The sequence below is a fragment of the Vombatus ursinus genome, unplaced genomic scaffold (genome assembly GCF_900497805.2).
Source record: "Vombatus ursinus unplaced genomic scaffold, bare-nosed wombat genome assembly UNPS02014932.1, whole genome shotgun sequence".
NCBI lineage: Eukaryota > Metazoa > Chordata > Mammalia > Diprotodontia > Vombatidae > Vombatus > Vombatus ursinus.
The window spans coordinates 6,775,394-6,794,231 of record NW_020954710.1 but is presented as its reverse complement, the minus strand read 5'-3'; the positions used below and the strand labels follow the sequence as shown (position 1 = coordinate 6,794,231).

The window sequence follows — 18,838 nt, the reverse complement described above, 5'->3', positions numbered from 1 at the left end:
TTTACTTGATCAATTTTGTACTTTAAGTGGGCTGGGGTGCTAGCAATGGGGCATGACAGAGCCAAGAGAAAGGCTTTTCAAGTGGCTTCTTGAGCGTTGTGTGTGTGTCTGTATAAAAAAAAGTTTTTCCTTTTATTTTCAGTTCCAAATTCTCTCCCCCCCTGGTGACCCACTGAGAAGGCAAGAAATATTATGCCCATTATACATATGAAGTCATGTAAAACATATTTCCAAAACAGCCATGTTATGGGGGAAAAAAAGAAAGATAAAGAAAGTAAAAACATATGCTTCAATCTACACTCAGTCCATGAGCTCTCTCTTTGGAGGTGGACAACATTTTTCATCACGGGTCCTCTGGAATTGTCATGGATCACTACATTATTGATCTGTCTATATTTGAAGGTGAAGGGAAGAAGCTGAACGAGGAGGATCAGGAAGAGGATAACTATAGAAATAAGATCCCTCAAGGACTCAGGAAAGAAAGGCATCTAAGACCCAAATCATAGAAAAATCTGAATGTTAGCCTTGAAAGGACATATGAAAAGACTGAAGTGTCTCCTCCTTTGGCAATGGCATGAGGAGAGAACAGAAGTAAACAGAGCTGTACTGAGGCGAAGGGAAGGCAGATGCGGTGGTTCACAACCCAGTTTTCTCATCAATAAAGAACTAGGATGTGGGGGTGGTAGAGAGGGACCAATGGAAGCTTGATGGCAACAGAAATCATTCGAAGCAGCTCCTATGAGCAGTGGTGCAGGGAATTCAATGGTGTGATAAAACCAGGTAGCATGAATTTATAGGGAACTAGGTCTTCCAACTGCACATCTTTGCCCAGGTGTACATGGTATAACCTGGGAGCTACATGGATTCCTCAGCTTATGGGGAAATCCAGGGCGGAACACAGGGTGTTCTTCAGATGATAGCTCACAAAAAAACCCACCAAGGTATCTTTGGGTTTAAGGCAGAACCAACTGGCCAATATGCCCTTCCATGGTTATGGCCCTCATGGTTGTGTTTTCTATAGGGGGTACCGTCACAGTATACACCAGTCAATAAACATGAATGAAGCCCGTATGTGCCAGGCATTGCACTAAGTGTGCTGGGGATACAAGACAGACAAAAGGCAGGCCCTGCCTTCAAGGAGCTTACAGTCTAACGAGGAAGACAATACGCAAACAACTATGTCCAAACAAGCTGCATATGGGATAAACCGGCAATAATTCACAGATGGGAGGTGACAGAATTAGAAGGAATTGGAAAAAGCTTTTTATAGAATGTGTTGCTTAGGGAAGCCAAAAGGTGGAGATGAGGAGGAAGAGAATTCCAAGCATGAGGGCCAGCCAGAGAGAATGTCCGGAGTCAGGACATGGAGTGTCTAGGGAGATGCAACACCAAACATCATTAGCCTGCAGTGTGAAGGAAGAATGGAAATAGGCCCGTGGCTAAGGGAGAACACATGCTTTGATCGAGGACCCTCTTGTTGAGGAATTCACTGCTCCCACGGTGAAACCTCATTTGCTCACTACTAGGAGGTAATCCAAGAGGCTCAGCTCCTGCTCTCCCCTAATCCTTCCTGGAAGAGCACTTCCCAAGGAGTAGGCCACCATCACTCACTGAAATAAACCTCTCAAGCAGGAAGGATCAAGGGAGAAATTGATCCCCTTCCCACACAGATTTTTTTTTTTTGCCTTATCCCAGAGAGTATTCAGGCTGAATGATCGGGTTGTAAGAGGGAGCAAATGAAGTCACTGCCTCCTGCTAACAGCACTCAAGTATATACAGATCTTTGCCATATGATCACTGCCCACAGGGTTGATTTTATTTCATTAAATCCTTAAAGAAACAGGAGCTAAGAGTACTGTGGAAGAGTGTCTGGAGGAGTGAGGAGAGGGGGAGTGAACCCAAGGTGGGAAGGGACTGTCAGGGAGGAAAGCTTATTACCTGGCTGTCAGGGCTACAGAGCCACAGAGCCACAGAAATAAGAGTCAGCTGAAGAAAAGTGCAGTGAGAGTGCTCAACATCCCTCCTAATTCTTCTCTATCAGTGCCAAGGAGGCCAGGTCGAGGAAAAGCAGAGAAGTGCTGGGCCCAAAAGGGAGGCAAATTTTGAAAATTAAACAGGTAAAGTTGGACCATATGTCTCTACTTTCCCTTTTCTTCTTCCTTCCCCCATACCCTATCAAAAGACCTCAGAGCCAGAGAATTCAGAGAACAACAAAATGGAACAGAAAATGGAAATGTGGCCTCCTGCTGGGATCTCACCCACCAGGTGGGCAGCACCTTAAGAACTTCAAGGCGGCTCTGATACTCACAACATCAAAATCAGAAAACCAGAGAAAATGGCCAGATATCCTGCTCTCAGTAATTAAACTTCAATCATCAGTCCTCTTAGACCTCATGAGCAACCACCTCACCCCTCCTCTGTGATAATTCCCTATTTCTTATACACATTAATCTTGATTACACAAAATTTGGGAATGACTGCACTCAGCACAGAAGTATTTTTAGCAGATTTCCTGTTGGTATTTCTTACAAAATGGTAACACATACAAGCAGCAGCACAATCTGGGGGACCTGGCTTGGAGTACAAAAAGTGCCCTGTTGAGGTCATTGATTCTAATCCATTGGGGGGGGTAACATTTTTTCTCCAACAGTTGCATGGAGCAAGATCATGGGGGAGGAGGGGGAAGAGTCATCTAAGATGATCTAATTAGGATCACAGAAACAGCCTACACCTGTGAGCTCATTGGTGCAGGGAGTTTCTGGTGAGGAACTTTGTCAATCAATACAGATGGGCACCTTCTTTGCAATTTATATTCTTAGCTGCATAAAGCATTGAGAAGTTAAGTGACCTGCCCAGGGTCATAAAGCCAGTATGTGCCAGAGGTGAGACTTGAACCCAGGTCTTCCCATCGTGAGGGGAGCTCTCTCTATCCACTATGACATATACCTGTCCTGTACCAAACAGATACAGTCATTTGACAACAAATATGGGCATGCACTAACCAAAAGGTTGGGGAAGGATCATGAAAGGCTTCGTGTGTATAGAAGGTTGCATCTCTTAGGAGCAGGAATTTGCCATGTTGTAACCAGGAGAACCCCTCATCTGCAGCAACGAGAGGATCAGAATCCCTATGGCGCTTAACTCGCAGGGTTATAGTTGAGAAGCTCCTATGAGATGGTGTACATACATCTTAAAGCAACCTCTAAATGTCAGCTGCTATTCCACGGAGGCCTCTGCCCATGGCAAAGCACACGGTGCCACAGCCAGGGCCCAGCCTAAATCAAAGAGGGTGAGGAGGCAGCCATGACAAAAGCAGCGAGGAGGGACATACACATCCATTCCAACCCAGGATACTGAACTGGAAGACAAGGAAAGAACAGCTGTCATCTCCCCCACCTCCATGGAAATTAAGCTGTCCAACACACTTCCTCGGGCTCTCTGGAAGGAAGACCAGAGTCATTTTCACTTGAAAGTCACAAAGAAGTATCCCGACTGTAGGACAATCTTGCTTTAGGCAATTTCAAAATGTCAAAGGCTTTAAGGGTCTTGTGTGTATGAAGACATGCATGTATATGTGTAAGTCTACATACGAGGTCTCTGTGAAGGGCTGAAGATACGAAGTTATGTTCCTGATACGGGGGCCCTGTCTACATGCTAAGAATCTCTGCCTCCACGGAGCAGTTGCCCTCTTGATACTAGCCTAATTCAGAATGAAAACATGCTCCCAGGTTGCTCTCTTGTCAAGTCCTAAATTGCACGGAGCTCACCTTCTGAAAGCTGAAAAGAAAGACTGGCAAGCCAGCTGGGCCCAACACAGCACTCCCAAGCAGCACGCCAACCGCCAGAGGCCAGACTGCCTGAAGAGGCAGGGGGCTACAGCTCCAGCAGCGTCATTACACCAAGGGCAGCCATCAGCCTCGAGCTTTACCCAAAAGTAACGCAGTGGTTCTGATCCTGCTCACAAGTGGGTGAGCCAGGAGAGGAAGAAAACAAGGCAGCTCTATACTTCACCCGCACCCCTCAGAACAGCTGGCGCCCTGAAAGCTGGTCAAGCTAATGCATGACACCTGGAGTCAGGAACCAGCGTCTGCAGGAGCCGGCCACAAATTTCCCCTCTAATTTAATCTGACTTGTGACCTTCATTCAGTCACTGCCAAGTCCTCAGAGAGATGGATGATGCAGAAGCCATACCACTTGTCTATTTTTAGGGGACTAGTAAGGGCTAGATTGCTTATCTCCTCAATATGCTATTGATTAATGACACAACCTTCCACCCTAATTCCCATTGTCTCCCATTCCTGGGATGACATTCACCCAATAACTCACATTTGGGATCCTACTGCCTGAAAAAGCCATGCAAGCTTTTCCATTAGCCAATGCAAGGGAAAAAAAAACCTTGTCCTATGCCCATGGGATGGATGACTGGGATACTTTCTTGTTCCAGGCTATAGCTTACACTTAGATAGCATTTTTTTCCACAATCACCTTGTAAGGCAGGTAGGTTCTTATCCTCATTTTACAGATGAGGAGACTGAGGGTCAGCGAGATGAAGTGCCTTACTTATGATCACACAGGTAATAAGCATTGGGTCCAGAATCTGAACCTAGATCCCTCCTGATTTCAAGTTCAGGGCTCCTTCAACCATTCCACTTGGCTTTTCTAATCCAGAAGCTGGGACTCATCTATAGTGTGCTGATAGCCCTTGAGTGAGATTTTGGTCTGCCAGGATCTCAAATCTCAGAACAAGCCGAAATCAACACTGGGTTGGAAAGTCAGTCTCAGAACCACTCTCAGGAGGAGGCCCACCATAGACTTATATGACTTATGCCTCTGGGGAATTGATCTGGGATAGAGATTTTATGTATTAGAAATTCCATCCACCCTGCCTGCTAGTCATCCTGTTCCCCTTCCTTCCCACCAAAATCACCATATGCAATCGGAAATATAAAAACAAAAACAGGAAAGGAAAAAGAAGATTCAATGCTATTTATTTATGGGGAAGAGACCATTCAAACTTCCCACACGCAGAATCAATGTGTTTACTTAGGACTGGTGACAGTCACACAGGAGCAAGCCTTGTTTTCTGCTGGGGAAAGATGCACAAGTTGGAGCCAGCTTCAGTATGGCCTACTGCCCAGTTGCCCAATGCTGCTGAGGAGCATCCAATTACAGGCTGTTCTGCATCAGGGCCCCCTCCCCATTTTCTGCTTCTCTCCACTCCCCCCATTGCTTTTCCTCCAGTAAAGTTTCCTATAATTAGTTCAAATAAACAAGCTTCCTGCACTGAGTTCATTGCATTCCCCTAAGAATCACAGCAACTGGGAAATCCTCCAGCTTCCTGTTGGGAGGATTAGGTCATTAAATCAATTGGGTTGCCTGTAGGATGAGTGCCCAGCCGTCAACTCCCTGGTCAAAGACTCGGCTCCATGCCTGCAGCAGGCCAATGACCATCTTTCTCCCCTAAAGCTACCCCTTTCGTTAGACTTGAAGAACAGAAGTGAGACTACTACCCTGAGGATCCTCGCCCTGTAACCCTGCTGCAGCTCTCCTTCTCAGCAATGATGGCGGGGGTACTTACATAGCATGGGTTAACGCACACAGTTGTGCTGAACACAATGAAGGGCTCCTTAGCAGCACACAACCAAAACACAAAGAGGAGGAGCTTTTCTTTCTCTTTTTAAAGAGCAGAGTGAGGTTCATTAAAAATCCTTACACTGGGGTCCTTTAGCTTGTTGGCTTGAGCATGATTTATTAGTAGAAATACTTGAGGGGTTTTGTATCACACAGACCCATGGATCAAATGATCTTCTTAATGTTGGTATGACCGCCAACAGCACAGATCGAGGCTCATCCTGTCCAATCCTTATCCTCCCGTAACAGCACCAGGGATCCCCCCAACATGGTGGAGGCCCTTCTTCAAGTTCTCGACCTTGTTTACCAATGGAGCATACCAGCTGGCCATTGGCTGGTTAGCCTTTACTCTCACAACATGAGCAGCCCATCACTTGTTTTTCCAGTCATTCGTCTCGGTGACAATCTCCTCCAGGCCACTTCTCCAGCACAATTCCTCACAGGTAATGTGCACCCCTCTCTCCTCTGACCTCTGATCCCTTCTCAAGTTCAACCCTTATTTAAAAAAGAAATGTTTTTATTTATGAACTTAATCATCAACAAGCTTAAAACATTTCAATATATGAAGAACAAAAAAGGTTGTACCTGTGAACTTCTTTCATGTGGTTTGAGGTAGCAGTTACTACCTTACTAACTTTAACTTAAAGTTACCCTATTTGTATCCTTTTCTCAACTTTGCTTCTGTGTATTCTGAAGACGTTTTATTGGTATTCTGTTCCTTTTTTTTCCTCTCTTTTTTGCTTCTCTTGCACATCTCAGTGACTACTCCCTCCCCTCCCAAATCCCTCATAACAAATACTGTTCAAGCACTCCACTTCCATTCATTAGAGACTCTAGAATTCTGTCCCTTGTAACTATACAAAATCACGAGGAATATGGGTGCAAGAGAGAGGCCTTTGTTTAACACAGGCTTGGGGTGAGGGGTATCATTAAAAAACAGTGCAATTGGATCCTAAGGGCAATCCAAGCCCACTCTCCTGCTCAGTAACATCCGTACAAGACAAAGAGGTGTCAGACACTGGGCCTAACCAGATTAAAATGTAATTGGGAAATACTTAACAAAAGAAATAAAAATATAATAACACAAGGATAATATTACATTTTAAAACTCATTCAATATGAGGCCTTTGGGGGACACTGATATATAGATGAGTTCCACATTAGTCTCCCCAACTGCATGACACAGTCTGTAGAATTCCACTTGGATTTTTCATTGTGAATGGCTATGTTGAAGTCTCCTGAATCATTACTGAATGGGTCTAATTAAGAAATTTAGGATCTTTATTTAGGAACTAATAATGATAGTTAGCATTTATATACCACTTTAAATTTTACAAAGTACTTTACAACTATTACCCGATTTGAGTCTCACAACAACCTTGGGAGGTAGGTGCTATTATTATCCCCATTATACAGAAGAGGAAACAGAGGCAGGCAGAGGTGAAGTGACTTGCCGAGGGTCACATAGCTAGTAAGGGTCTGAAGATGAATTTGTATTCAATCTTCTTGACTCCAGGCCCAACATTCCAACCATTGTGCTGCCTCAGTTTCAGGACTTGACTTAGCCCAGCATTATCCCATGAACAGAAGCATCTTAAGGACCTCACTAGCTATAGGTAGTCCCTCTATGCTGGATACCTTCTTGAGAGTGAGTGGCAAACACCTCGGGTAAGCACAGAACTCCCTGTGTTTTGACTGGACAAAGACAGAATCTGAGGGTCAAACAAAGGAATTATGTTGTTACAACATTCAAGGAATGCCATATGAGTCTACCTATGCATGGTAGACACTTGGGAGAGAAGTTTTAAGGAGACTTTTTGCTCCATTGAATCAACATTGTTTCAGTTTCTTACAGTCAAACTCCTCACAGTGAGATCCTGTATTCTCTACTACTCCTTCCAGTCAATCGTGTGACTGCCAAGATGGGGTTGGCTACAGAATATCATTTGTGCCATGATACCAGTTCGGTTCTTATTCCTCTGCAGGGAACACTCAAGACCTCCTCTTAGCAGGGAGGTGATCCTGGCTTTTTAATGGCCAGGACAGCAGAGTCCAAGCTCTGGCAGGTTTTACCAAGCCAGAAAAATAGTGTAGGCCCTGTATTAGACCATGTCTACTATCCACAGATCCACCTGGCACCATTTGAAGCATGGCTACCAGAGAACGGGGTTTTATGGCCACAGCAGTTCTTGAAGATAATCAATCAACAAGCATTTATTAAGCTCCTACCATGGGCCAGGCACTATTCTAAGTGCAGGGGAGACAAAGACAAAAGTCAAACAGTCCCTGCCTTCAAGGAGCTTACTTTCTAACAGGGGAGACAATATGTATGTATAGAAGTGTCACCAAAATAAATACAAGGTAGTTAAATTCGAGGATGCCATCTACTAAGAGAGAAATAGAGTGCAATCAATGTGCATTGAAGGGAGTAGTGCCTCCACAGAGGAAATCACAGATTTTTGAAATCACTGAAGCATATACATAGACACAAATATATATATACACACTACAAATTTACAGGGAGAAAAATACACACACTGTATATATAGATGTGTATACGTATGCACATATTTATAATCTGTTATTAGTTGTGTTTGACTAACTGCTCCTGGTGTATTACAAGCATAGGCCCTTCCCATTTCTCTCTTAACATCCCAAAATAAAATAATCCAAGGAGGAAGGAATCTCAGCTCAAGACACCCTCTTGGTTAGGACTCAGTTTCCTCCCTCTTCAAGCAGTTAACAATTTGATACACGAAGTAATCCAAACACAGAAGAAAGTCAGAATCCCCTTTAAGTTTTTACAATTAACTGTATGGTTGAAGCAGGACACCACAATCATATGACCCAAAGCTCTCAACAGATCACAAAGCCTAGTCTTTGCTACACTTTTACTCACGTTTGAGTGAAGGCAAGAAGCCTCACAGCCTAGGATTGTGGGCACAAGAGAATGAGAACAAATACGCATGCAACACCAAGATGAAGAAAAAAAAAAAAGGGAGGGTGGCACACCAAACCCTAGGACAATCAGTGTAGAGCTTAATCCACACTGAAGCCCCCTGATGGGTTTGGCCAACTCAAATATTTATTCTGACCAGATAAAGAACATTAGGTCCAAAGGGAGGTAACTTACCTGCGTTGGTATCCAAACTAGGCAACAAGGCCACAGGTGATACAAGCCATACGACAAGGCAGGTGCAAACACCCAGAATCAGGCACACCCTGATTGACTGGTTAAGAAGCCAAATCCCCATTATCCATCAGTAATTATGCTGCCCATTCCCAAAATCATGAAACCATTAGTCACCAAATTAAATGAGAGCTGGAGCCCTAGGCAGGAATTAGCTTGCAAAAGCTCCCAGGTCAAATGACTCCACGTTTTACAGGCTAAAAAAGATTGTCTCACTCCCAGAATGAAACCTGGCAGGCTTTTTACAAGTCTGTACCAAGAGAACACACTTTGGGTTTGTCCTTCATATACACAAATTCTCAACTGAAAAGAAAAAACAGGAAGCTACTTGGTGAAAAGTGAATGTAATAACAATTACAAAGTCATGGAATCTTTGAGTTTAAAGGGAACGTGGTGTCACTTATTCTAACCCCAACCAGAAGCACAAGAGAAAAAAGTTAATTTATCTGGAAGGTAATGTAATGTTCCTCCTACTGAAGATGAAAGCCACTCAAAAATCTATCTCTAGAACTATCCTGCAAAACAAATTTTATTTAGGCCACACTTTTTTTGTTATGCAAAAAATTTCCAGCACAAAAGCATAAGAAAAAGCAGATCTAAGTGGTATTACTTGAAAGTAATTCACCACTGAAAGTGTCCACCATTCAAATGTCACTGATGAACCAAATAGTTCTCAGCTAATACTGAACAGCAATCTCAGCCCCAGAGTAAATGTGTTCTTCCCAAAGAAGGTGGCCCTTTTGAGCAGGAGCCAAAGGTCAAATGGGAAACCCAGATCAAGCACACATCAGATTCTGTCCAGTTCTTTGGAAAAGGTAAAATAGGATGGGTTTGCAATAAAAGAAGTCACCCACGTAGGAGCTCCCTGAGCTAAGAGCAAACGCAAAGCAGGAGATTGAACACAATCAAGACAAAAGGTGAGGAGAAAAGCCCCTCAGTAAGGTCAGCACAGACAAACTCAGCTGGCCCTGCCTTCCTATGAGCCCTGGAAGCTCATCACTAGTACCACAGCCCACAGGCCCGAGAAACCGAGCCGCCTGCCCAACAATGAGGAAAGTTGTATGAGGTTGGGAAAAAATAATGGGCCTGGCAGGTGCCTCTTTTTCTGGTTGTAGCAGAAGGGTTGTAGCAGAAGAGTTCCGGTAGAGAAAGAAGACCCCCTCAGAATTCTATCTGCCACCTGGTTCAAGATGGACTCCACTTCAGCGAGCTCTGGAAGGAAACTGCCATACAAGAAAATATTCAATGACACAAACCCACCAATTCCCACACCAAGGGTTCAGGGGACCATGTGATCATAGATTTAGTGCCAGACCTTAGAGATCAATTCTTTCATTTTACAAAGGAGGAAACTGAGGCCCAGAGAGGTGAAATGCCTTGTCAAAAGTCACATAGGTAGGTAGTAAGTGGCAAAGTCAAGTTCTGAACCCAGGTCCTCTGACTCCAAATCCAGTGTTCTTCCCAGGGCACCAGGCTTGTCTCCATTAGATTGTGAGCCCCTTGAAGGAAGAGACTGTGTTTTTGCCTTTCTTTGTGTCCCCAGAACTTGGCACAGCGCCTGACACACGGTAGGTGCTTAAGAAATGCTTATTGACTTGGATTGTTGAAAACTCAAAGTACTTTGGCCCCCAAAAAAATCTTAATCGAAACAGGTCTTGGAAAGCCTCTCCCTTTCCTCAGGAATGTACTGATTTTAAACTAGGTCACACTCTCACTTGCTCCAAATGCTCATGTAGACAAAAGGTAATAGCTCTCCTCTGCATTCCTCAGGATTCTCTCTTCTTCTGTGATTTCCCTTCAATTATATTCTTAAGCTCTCTCTGGGCTCCTGCTTGGAGATGGAAGCTTAGCCACACGAGAAGCCCTCCATGAAGCAATCCATCGGATGCGGGGGGTAAAGGCACAGACCATGCTACCTTGGCCTGCATGTTCCTCCTGGGCAGACTGTAGGTGGAAAGCTCATCCAGTCCTCTGCCTGGTCCACCTAAGCCCTGGCTGGAAGGTGAGAGGAAGAACACTGTGTGCCCTCTCATTCAACTGCCCTGCCTCCTTCCAGAGATTTGGGGACCTGATGCTGGGTAAGCCTAGTGAAAAATCTCCTTCTGACCCCATTCTGCCCTTCCACTCCTCTGCCTTCTCCTCCACTGTGTGAGTCCATGCACACATCTGCTCACACCTGGGAGCTCAGGAATACAGCTTCCCAAACTCACAATTATGAGAGGAAGCTAATAAATCCCACCAGAGAGCACAGGGACCCTCAGCCCCTCAGCCTACCTGATTCCATGTGCCTTCTGTCCTCAACTGGAAGAGAGAAAACTAACCCACCAGGACTTGGCAGAGATGAGAGAACCCTGGAGGAAAGAGGTCTAGTGGTAGTTACATAATAAATGTACAAGATTGCATCTGATCAACAACCCTCAAGAAAATCTTGGAAAAAAAGATTAAATGAAAAAAAATTTTTAAAAAGAGAGACTATGTCTGATTCTTTGAACAAGTTTAAATTCCAGGCTCCTAAACAAAAACTTTATCGGGCCCTACTCCACCAACAATCTATTTTACTATCTTCACCGTCATTATTCCCTCTTCACTCAACAGAAGTGAATCAACTAATAGAAGTGAGCTCTCTTTTAAGTGATAGCTGCCAAGGTGCTGATTGTTTCTAATGATCGCTAAACAAGGCACATCTTTGTTAGGCACACAACTGAATCCAGTTCAATACTTGTTAAGAACCTACACACAACATCACGCTAGGCTGAGGGAAGTACCAAGAAAAATAAAACAAGGTCCCTCCCCTCAAGGAGCCGACAATAATAACCTGAGGAATTCACCAAACTGACGCTTTTCCGTTACTTCAAACGAGCCCCTTTGCCTGGGCTCGCTCTTCTGAACACTGCAGGGGAAACCTGGCAGAGCTGAAGCCTGGGCTTCTGATCCTTCCTTTCTGCCTGAGAGGTGGAGTCAGAGGACGTGAGCACAAATCCCACCGCTGAAGCTTATTACCTACACGTGGACTCTGGTCCGGGCCATACTAGCTCATTGTTATCACCTGACCCACTTGTGACCCTGGGCAAGTCAGTGTGGCTCCACTGGCCTCAGTTTTCCCATCTGTAAATAAGGAGGTTGGATGAGATGGCTTCCAGCCCTAAATCAATGATCCTAGGATCCCGGCCAAAACACTGGTCATTCAGTTTTTCCTTCACAAACTGTTCTATGTTATAGATGAAGAAATTTAGACATTAAGATCAGAAAGAGAATGGCCTTACTGGACAGTGATTTCCTTAAAGCCAGTGAGTGCTTGTATCTGTATCTCATCTCTTTTGTGCTCCTAGTATCTGAGCAGGTAGCTCCCTCGATCACTGAATCTGGGCATGTTACTGCTAGAACGCACCTTAAGAAACCAAATGGTCCAACCCTCTCATTTTGCAGATGAAGAAACTAACAGCAAAGAGATGAAGCGATTTGCTAAGGATGAGAGTCAGCGGCAGGACCAGGTGTCCCGACTCCTGGCTGTCATTTCACAAGGTCTCAAGCGGCTGCTGTTGCTGATGGTGAGAACAGTGAGACAGCACAGCCAGGGCTGGAATCCAGATTCTCAATGCTGCCCTGCTCTATCAACTAGCCCTCTACTGACTCCTCTGCTATGCCACAAAATTGTGGCAATCCATACCCAGTGATAGTCCTTCTGGAAGCATAAGGAAAAACAGGTGCAAATTGAAGGAAGAAAAACACCCTAGAGGAAAACTTGTGTGAATTCACTTTGGGCAAAGAAAGAGAACACACAGAATCATTACAACAGTGCAAATGAACATAGAGCTAAAAACATGAGAATTCTGATTACATACAATGTTTCATCTCAGTTCCTGGGAACAGGTAAAGCACCAAGCTTTCCCCCTTTCTGAGTGTGGACTGTTGAAATGGGGTCCAATGGAGTACAGGCTTATTTCACTTTTTATTCTTTGCTGTGAGAGAAAGTTCTAAAGGGCTGAAAGGAGGATTGTAGGGGAGTGACAGTGCAGAAAAGAAAGAGCAGAAAAGTGAAAAGGAAAGGAAAACACCCAGGACTCTTACTCCTTGAAACTGTTTGGAAGGTGAAAACAAATTAAGACCATCCACTCCCTCCAACTCCACCCATCCTAGGGCTGGACTCTTCCTAATAATAATTCCTCTTCGAGATTATCCTTTTCCTTCAGTGATGATTATGCCACCAGAGAACAATAAATTATTAATAACAATATACAACACTTGCTACTCATCCTCCCCTTTCATAAGAGGCGTTCCAGAGCAGTGAAACTCAAACAACATGATGCCCTTGGGAGTTAGAAAAGGAAAAAGTATTATCATCCCCATGTCTGGATGGAGAAAGTGAGGCCAAGAAAGGTCAAGAGTCCAAGATTAGACAAGTTAAAAGACAAGAGCAAAATAAATAAACCAACCTACCAACCAACCCCTAGCTACCTCCATCATCTCATTTCAGCCTTATGTTTTCCATTGCTACAGGTGACTGCTGGCTAAGACGTATTTCTGATGCTGCCAATGAAATGTCCAGGATGCTGAAAGTGACTTGTACTACATGCCTCTGGAGTCAGAGGAACTGGGTTCAAATCCTCATTCCTCATCTATAAAATGAAAGAGTGAAACCACACAACCTCCAAGGTCCTTTCCAGCTCTAAATCTAGGCTCCTCTAGGAAAGTCAACCTTAATCATTTGCCCCTGGTTCTCCAAAGGTTGGAGAGGCAAGTACTAGGAGGCCACTTGTTAGTGATTCAAGGCCTAACTTCTCTGTGGCACAAGCTGGTCAGCTACACCCACTTTAAGTGGTGGTCAACTGGACCACCTAAGATTGGATTCCTAAGAAGTGGAGCTCTGGAACTTGACATGTCATCTACAGAATGTTCTCCATCTCCATTCACCTGTGATCAAAGAAGGAAAATGTTTCTTCAAGGCAACTCTGCTCCTGCTGAGCTGATCAAACAGGAAGTGCTCAGGGTGACAGAGCTACCCTGTAAGAGAGTCCTCTCTTTAGAGGACTTTGGACACTGATAGAGTCCTCCTTCTCTCTGCCCTCTCCATTTGCACCCCCCCCCAAAGTATACAAATCAAGATTAATAGCAAAACTCTAAGATCAATAGAGTGTCAGGGAAACATGAAGAGGGTAAGTCTCTGTTTTGTCATTCAGGGACGAGCAAAGAGGAAGAAACAGCTGGGCCTCAGTGTTTCACTAGCCTTGGTGTGGGATGACCAAACATCACTGCAGGGGCCAAGCAAGAAACTGAAAGCTTAGCAGTGTTGAGAAATGCAAACCACAATGATTCCTGCAGACCCCAAATGCATCCTTTCATTGGCTTATGGCCAGCAACCTGGCTAAGGGCTCCTACATCTCTGGGCCCCAGAGCCCAAGAAAGAGCTGGTTTGCCGAGGAACCAAGATTAGCTCAAGGGGGAACAGAAAAGACCTTGGTCACCTGGTGGTCTTGAATGGCTTTCTTGAGACAAGGGTAGCCCACTCTACCTCCTCTTTAAATACCTCCTAACTGGGCCTTATTCATCTCCTGGTGAAATAGGTAGATAGGAGGTGGTTTTATTTATTCTTTCAGTTTCATACTAGGTAATAGTTCATTTCCATTCAAATGTTTCCACCCACCATCTCCTGACCTGACCATGAGAGCATTTCCTACCTCACTCTGTCCAGCTCCATTCTCAAACTAAGCAACAGTTGCACGGCCAGATGAGCCCTCCAAGAGTAGTGCCCTGCCTTCTACCATCCTCTAAGTGAAGAGGGGTCAGGAAAAGACATCATCTCAATATATAAGCACTGATCCCACCAGAAATGCAATTGTGCTGTAATGGACAGAGTGCCAAAGGGGAGTCATGAAGACCTAGATTCAAATGCTGACATTAACTGGCTGTGCAGCCCTGAGCAAGTCACAACCCCTCTGGTCTCTAAGGTCCCTTCCGGCTTGAAATCAACCAGCCCATGATTCTAGGGTCACAAGTCCCACCAAAACTGCTTCAAACTGTTTCTCTCCTCTCAGAGACAAAACTATGGTTACAATTGGCTAGCACCTCCAACGCCTCCTCCTTTCCTCAGGCTCCCTTCCCCGAAGGGCGTCTTCATTGCCTGCTCTTCCCACTCCAATCGAGTGGTAACCCCTGCTTCTCACAGAAGGGCCTTGTTTTCTTAGGTACCACCGACTGCACATGGAATATGCAGTCCCAGGGGACATGGGCATGAATTCTGGCCCTTTGGGGGTTCCCTGTACAACCCTGGACAAGTGAGTTCAGCCCTTATAACATATAAAACACACATCTCTGCCTGAGATGATCTGAGGCCCCTTCCCATTCTGGAGCCTCTAGGCTAGACACACAAAGAACAGTCTGCAGCATTCATGACCCAGGAACCTCAGAGCTGGAAGGGCCTTCAAAGGTCACTCATTCTGATCCATACCGAAGCAGAAATCCCATCTGCAACATCCCTGAAAAAGGGGCCCTTCATCTTCTGCTGGGAGATCTCCAGTGACAGGGAACTGTGTCACTTTAGGCAATGAGTTCCACTTGGGGAAATCGCAAATTGTTAGGAAGTTTTTTCCTGATATCATGTGAAATCTGCCTCTCTGACTGTTCAGGATCCCAATCCCAGCTCACTGCTGCCCAAGCAGAACAAAACTTTGGAACTTTCCAACACAGGATCACAGACTGAGAGCTTGGAATGGACCTCAGAGGTCATCAGTCCAAACCTTTCATTTTACACAGGAGGAAACTGAGGCCAAGAAGGTTAGAGTGACTTGTGCAAGGTCACATTGGCAGTATCAGAGGCAGGATTTGAACCCAGATCCCCTGACTCCAGAGCCAGTACTCTTTTCACAGAACCCTCCTGCCTGACTCATTCATTAAGTGCCTACTATGTGCAGAGCACTGCTCTGGGTCAGACGTGGCTGATTTCATTAACTACTTTACAGCCTAAGAGGTCAGTATGACTGAGGCTTTAAAAGTCAGGCACTGGAGCTCAGTGGTCGTTAAAGCAAAAAGCTAACAAAGCTAGGCCTGAGCCACAGGCAGACCCAAGCCAGATGAGCCAGAGGCCCCTCACAAAGCACTCTTCCTGTACCTCCGTTTCTCTAATGTGAGACTCCAGGCACACTCCCCATCCATGCCTCAGGAAGGACACCAGCTAAAGTAATTAACACTCAGGAGGCACTGGGAATTTCAGATGGGAGGTGCTGCCTCCCAGCTCAGGGCTAATAACGCTTCTCATTTGCTGCCAGGGAGGGGAGTCCCCAGACCGCCTGCCTGAGAGCCAAGTTGGCAGCCCCGAAGCAGGCATTGCTCAGACAAGTTCAGTCGAAGCTAGACAGGGAGAACCCGAGGGAAGGAAGCAAGGCCCAACACAACTCTAGCTCCCAGGCCTCCCCAGGCCTCCCCAGGCCTCTAGGCTTTACTAGGTCCAAGAAGAGAAACAGTAAGAAGCTGAATAGGGAACCAGCTGGAGAGGTGAATTGTGCTGTCACCTCTAGTCAGGCAGATGAGAAACCTGCCTTAAATGGGCCCCTCCCCTAGGACACTGCAGTTGGAAGGATAGAAGAGATCCAGGAAGGGCTTTTCAAAAACCAACAGAACTCTCTCTCCAACTTAGGAGACTAGGGGGGCTGGGAGGAAGGGGGTGGGAAGGCAGGGACAGAGGCAGAAGGCAAGAAGGTGAATAGGGTTATTTTAAGAAGTTACAAAGAGTTTGAGGAGGGGAGAAAGGGTAGCAGAGGGACCAGGTGCAAGTGAGCAGACAAGGGTGTCAAGAGCAGTGAGCCTAGTGGGTGGGGTCAGGGAGTATGGTGGGAGAGAAGAGTGCTGGCAGAAATAGCCACTCTAGGACTCTGTGTGACTTCTCTGGGCTGCAGAGACGGCCACTACAGGAATGCACACTGTGGGGATAGCCAAGCACTCGAGGGACTTGAGATCCAGGAGGTCCAGGGCTGAATGGGGGGATCTGATGGGGCTCAGGGACAGATGAGGACTCCATAGGCTGAATGTTCTGTCTATAGGAATGAGGAGAAGGAAGAGGTGATATAAGGACAAATGTATCCTAGCCATGTCCAGGATCAGAAATGTGTGGAGTGTTAAGCAGGTGTCAGCAGGGTGAATAGAGAGCCGAGAAGAGAAAATGCTGAGGGTGGGGAAGGTAAGGGATAGGACAGTGGAAGAGCCAGGGGTGACCCATTAGGAAAGGAGGCAGAGCTGGGGGACAAATCTGGCTGGGACATGACTGAGGTAGGACACTTGTGTGTGTTCTAGATATGCATATGTGACAGAAGAGTCCTGAGGGAAGCTGGAGGCCTGGTACACAGTTCTGGGGGTCAATAAGTAGGGAGAGAAGTCTCCAGGCTGGACCCAAGGTGTGTATATGTTGTATGGGGAGGGAGAAGGCATAGAGACTCTGATGGGAAATGGGGTTAAAAGAAGGAAGGGAAATGTAGAGGACAGGTCTATCTGGACACCTAAGGGTAATGTGTATATGTACTGGGTGAGGTTGCAGAGGACTTAGAGAGAACAGGGCACAATGAGGGTGCAGGAGGACAAATCTGTTCGGCCAAGGGAATGGAAATCTGTATTTTTTCAGGGGTGGAGGAGCAGATTCAGGTGATTTGGGGGCTATTAGGGGCAGACAGGGATTCAGGAAGATGAGAATGACTGCAGACACAGTGGTCAGACGTAATACTGAAGGGAAAAGGGGGGAGCAGGGGGAACATACAAGTCTGTCCAGGCTAGGCCAGGATGGGTGGATGGATGGAGGAAGACCATTGAGAGGCAGAGGGTAATGGGAAAAGTGACCAATGTGCCCCTTTGAGGTCTGGGCAAGGCGAGGAGGGACAGGGATGGATGAGGGAGGCATTGAGAGTTCCTAGCTGATAGCTTAGTGGGGCAGTCTGGGGAAAAGTGAGCCTGTCTGTCAAAGCTGGGGGTGGGGAAGGGAGTATGGGAAGCCCAGGCAAGAAGAGGGAGCCTGCTTGCCTCAACATGGTCAGAATGGGGGGTGTGCACAGGGTTAGGGCTAGCCCAAAGGCCTGGGCTTGGGGCGGGGGAGGAGCGAGCCTGTTTGCCCCAACCGATGGAAATGGGGATGTGAAGGGGGAGAGAAGTGGATCTGGTCAGGATGGGGGTGTGCACACGGAGAGGGGCAAGGGGACAGACTTGGGGGGAGGATGCCTCCTCAGATTGAGGGTGTGCAGCCAGGGAGGGGGACAGAGGCTAGGGGAGAAGGGAGCCTTATCAGATTTGGGGTGTGCACGGGGTGGGGGAAGGGAGGGGACAGAGGCTGGAGGAGTGTGAACCTGGTCAGGATAGGGGTGTGCACACGGAGGGAGGGAGGGGACAGAGGCTGGGGGCCAGGACGCCCGTCAGTCCTGCCGGGTCTCGTCTGGCTCCAGCCGGGGGCGGGCGTGGGGGGGGGGTCGCTGCCTCGCCGCCCCTCCCCGGGAGACAAAGAGCCGGAGGCTCCCCGCCGGGCCCGGTCGCCGGCCGCCCAGCACGCCTCTTACCTGGGCTAGCCCCGGGGCCAGAGCGCGGGGCTGCGGGCCCAGCCTGCTCCGGGGCGCGCTCTCGGCTCGGCTCCGCTCGGCTCCTCTCGGCGGCGGCGGCGGCAGCAGCGGGAGCAGCAGGAGCAGCAGCAGCCGGGCCGCCTCCGCCTCAGCGCAGCCTCCGCCTCCCGCTCCGTGAGTCACCGCGGCGGGGAGGGCGCGAGGGAGGCGCCAGGCCGCTGGGGGAGGGACCGGACCAAGGGCGGCCTCGGCCCCGCACAGGCCGCGGCGCGGGTGGCAGCGGTGGCAGCGGCGGCAACGGCGGCGGCGGCAGCGGCGGCAACGCCCGCCCGTGGAGAGGAGGGCGCGCTGGCCTAGGGGAGGGACCGGGAGGCCTCGGGGGCGGGGCTTGGACGAGCACGGGGGGCGGGGCCGCGAAGGGCGCCGGAGCAGCCACGGGAGGGGGCGGATCCTGGCCGGGAAGGAGGCGGGGCCGCGGAGGGAGCGGGGG

The 18,838-nt window shown here is 47.4% G+C and overlaps 1 protein-coding gene across 1 annotated transcript in view; it reads right to left on the bottom strand.

The window, feature by feature from the left end:
* Nucleotides 1-18,432, bottom strand: part of CTNNBIP1 (catenin beta interacting protein 1) — a 55,305-nt gene extending 36,873 nt beyond the window's left edge. Inside the window, exon 1 of the mRNA XM_027843794.1 lies at nucleotides 18,349-18,432. The gene's annotated coding sequence lies outside the window, so the exon portion shown is untranslated. The remainder of the gene's footprint in view (nucleotides 1-18,348) is intronic.
* Nucleotides 18,433-18,838: the final 406 nt, after the last annotated feature.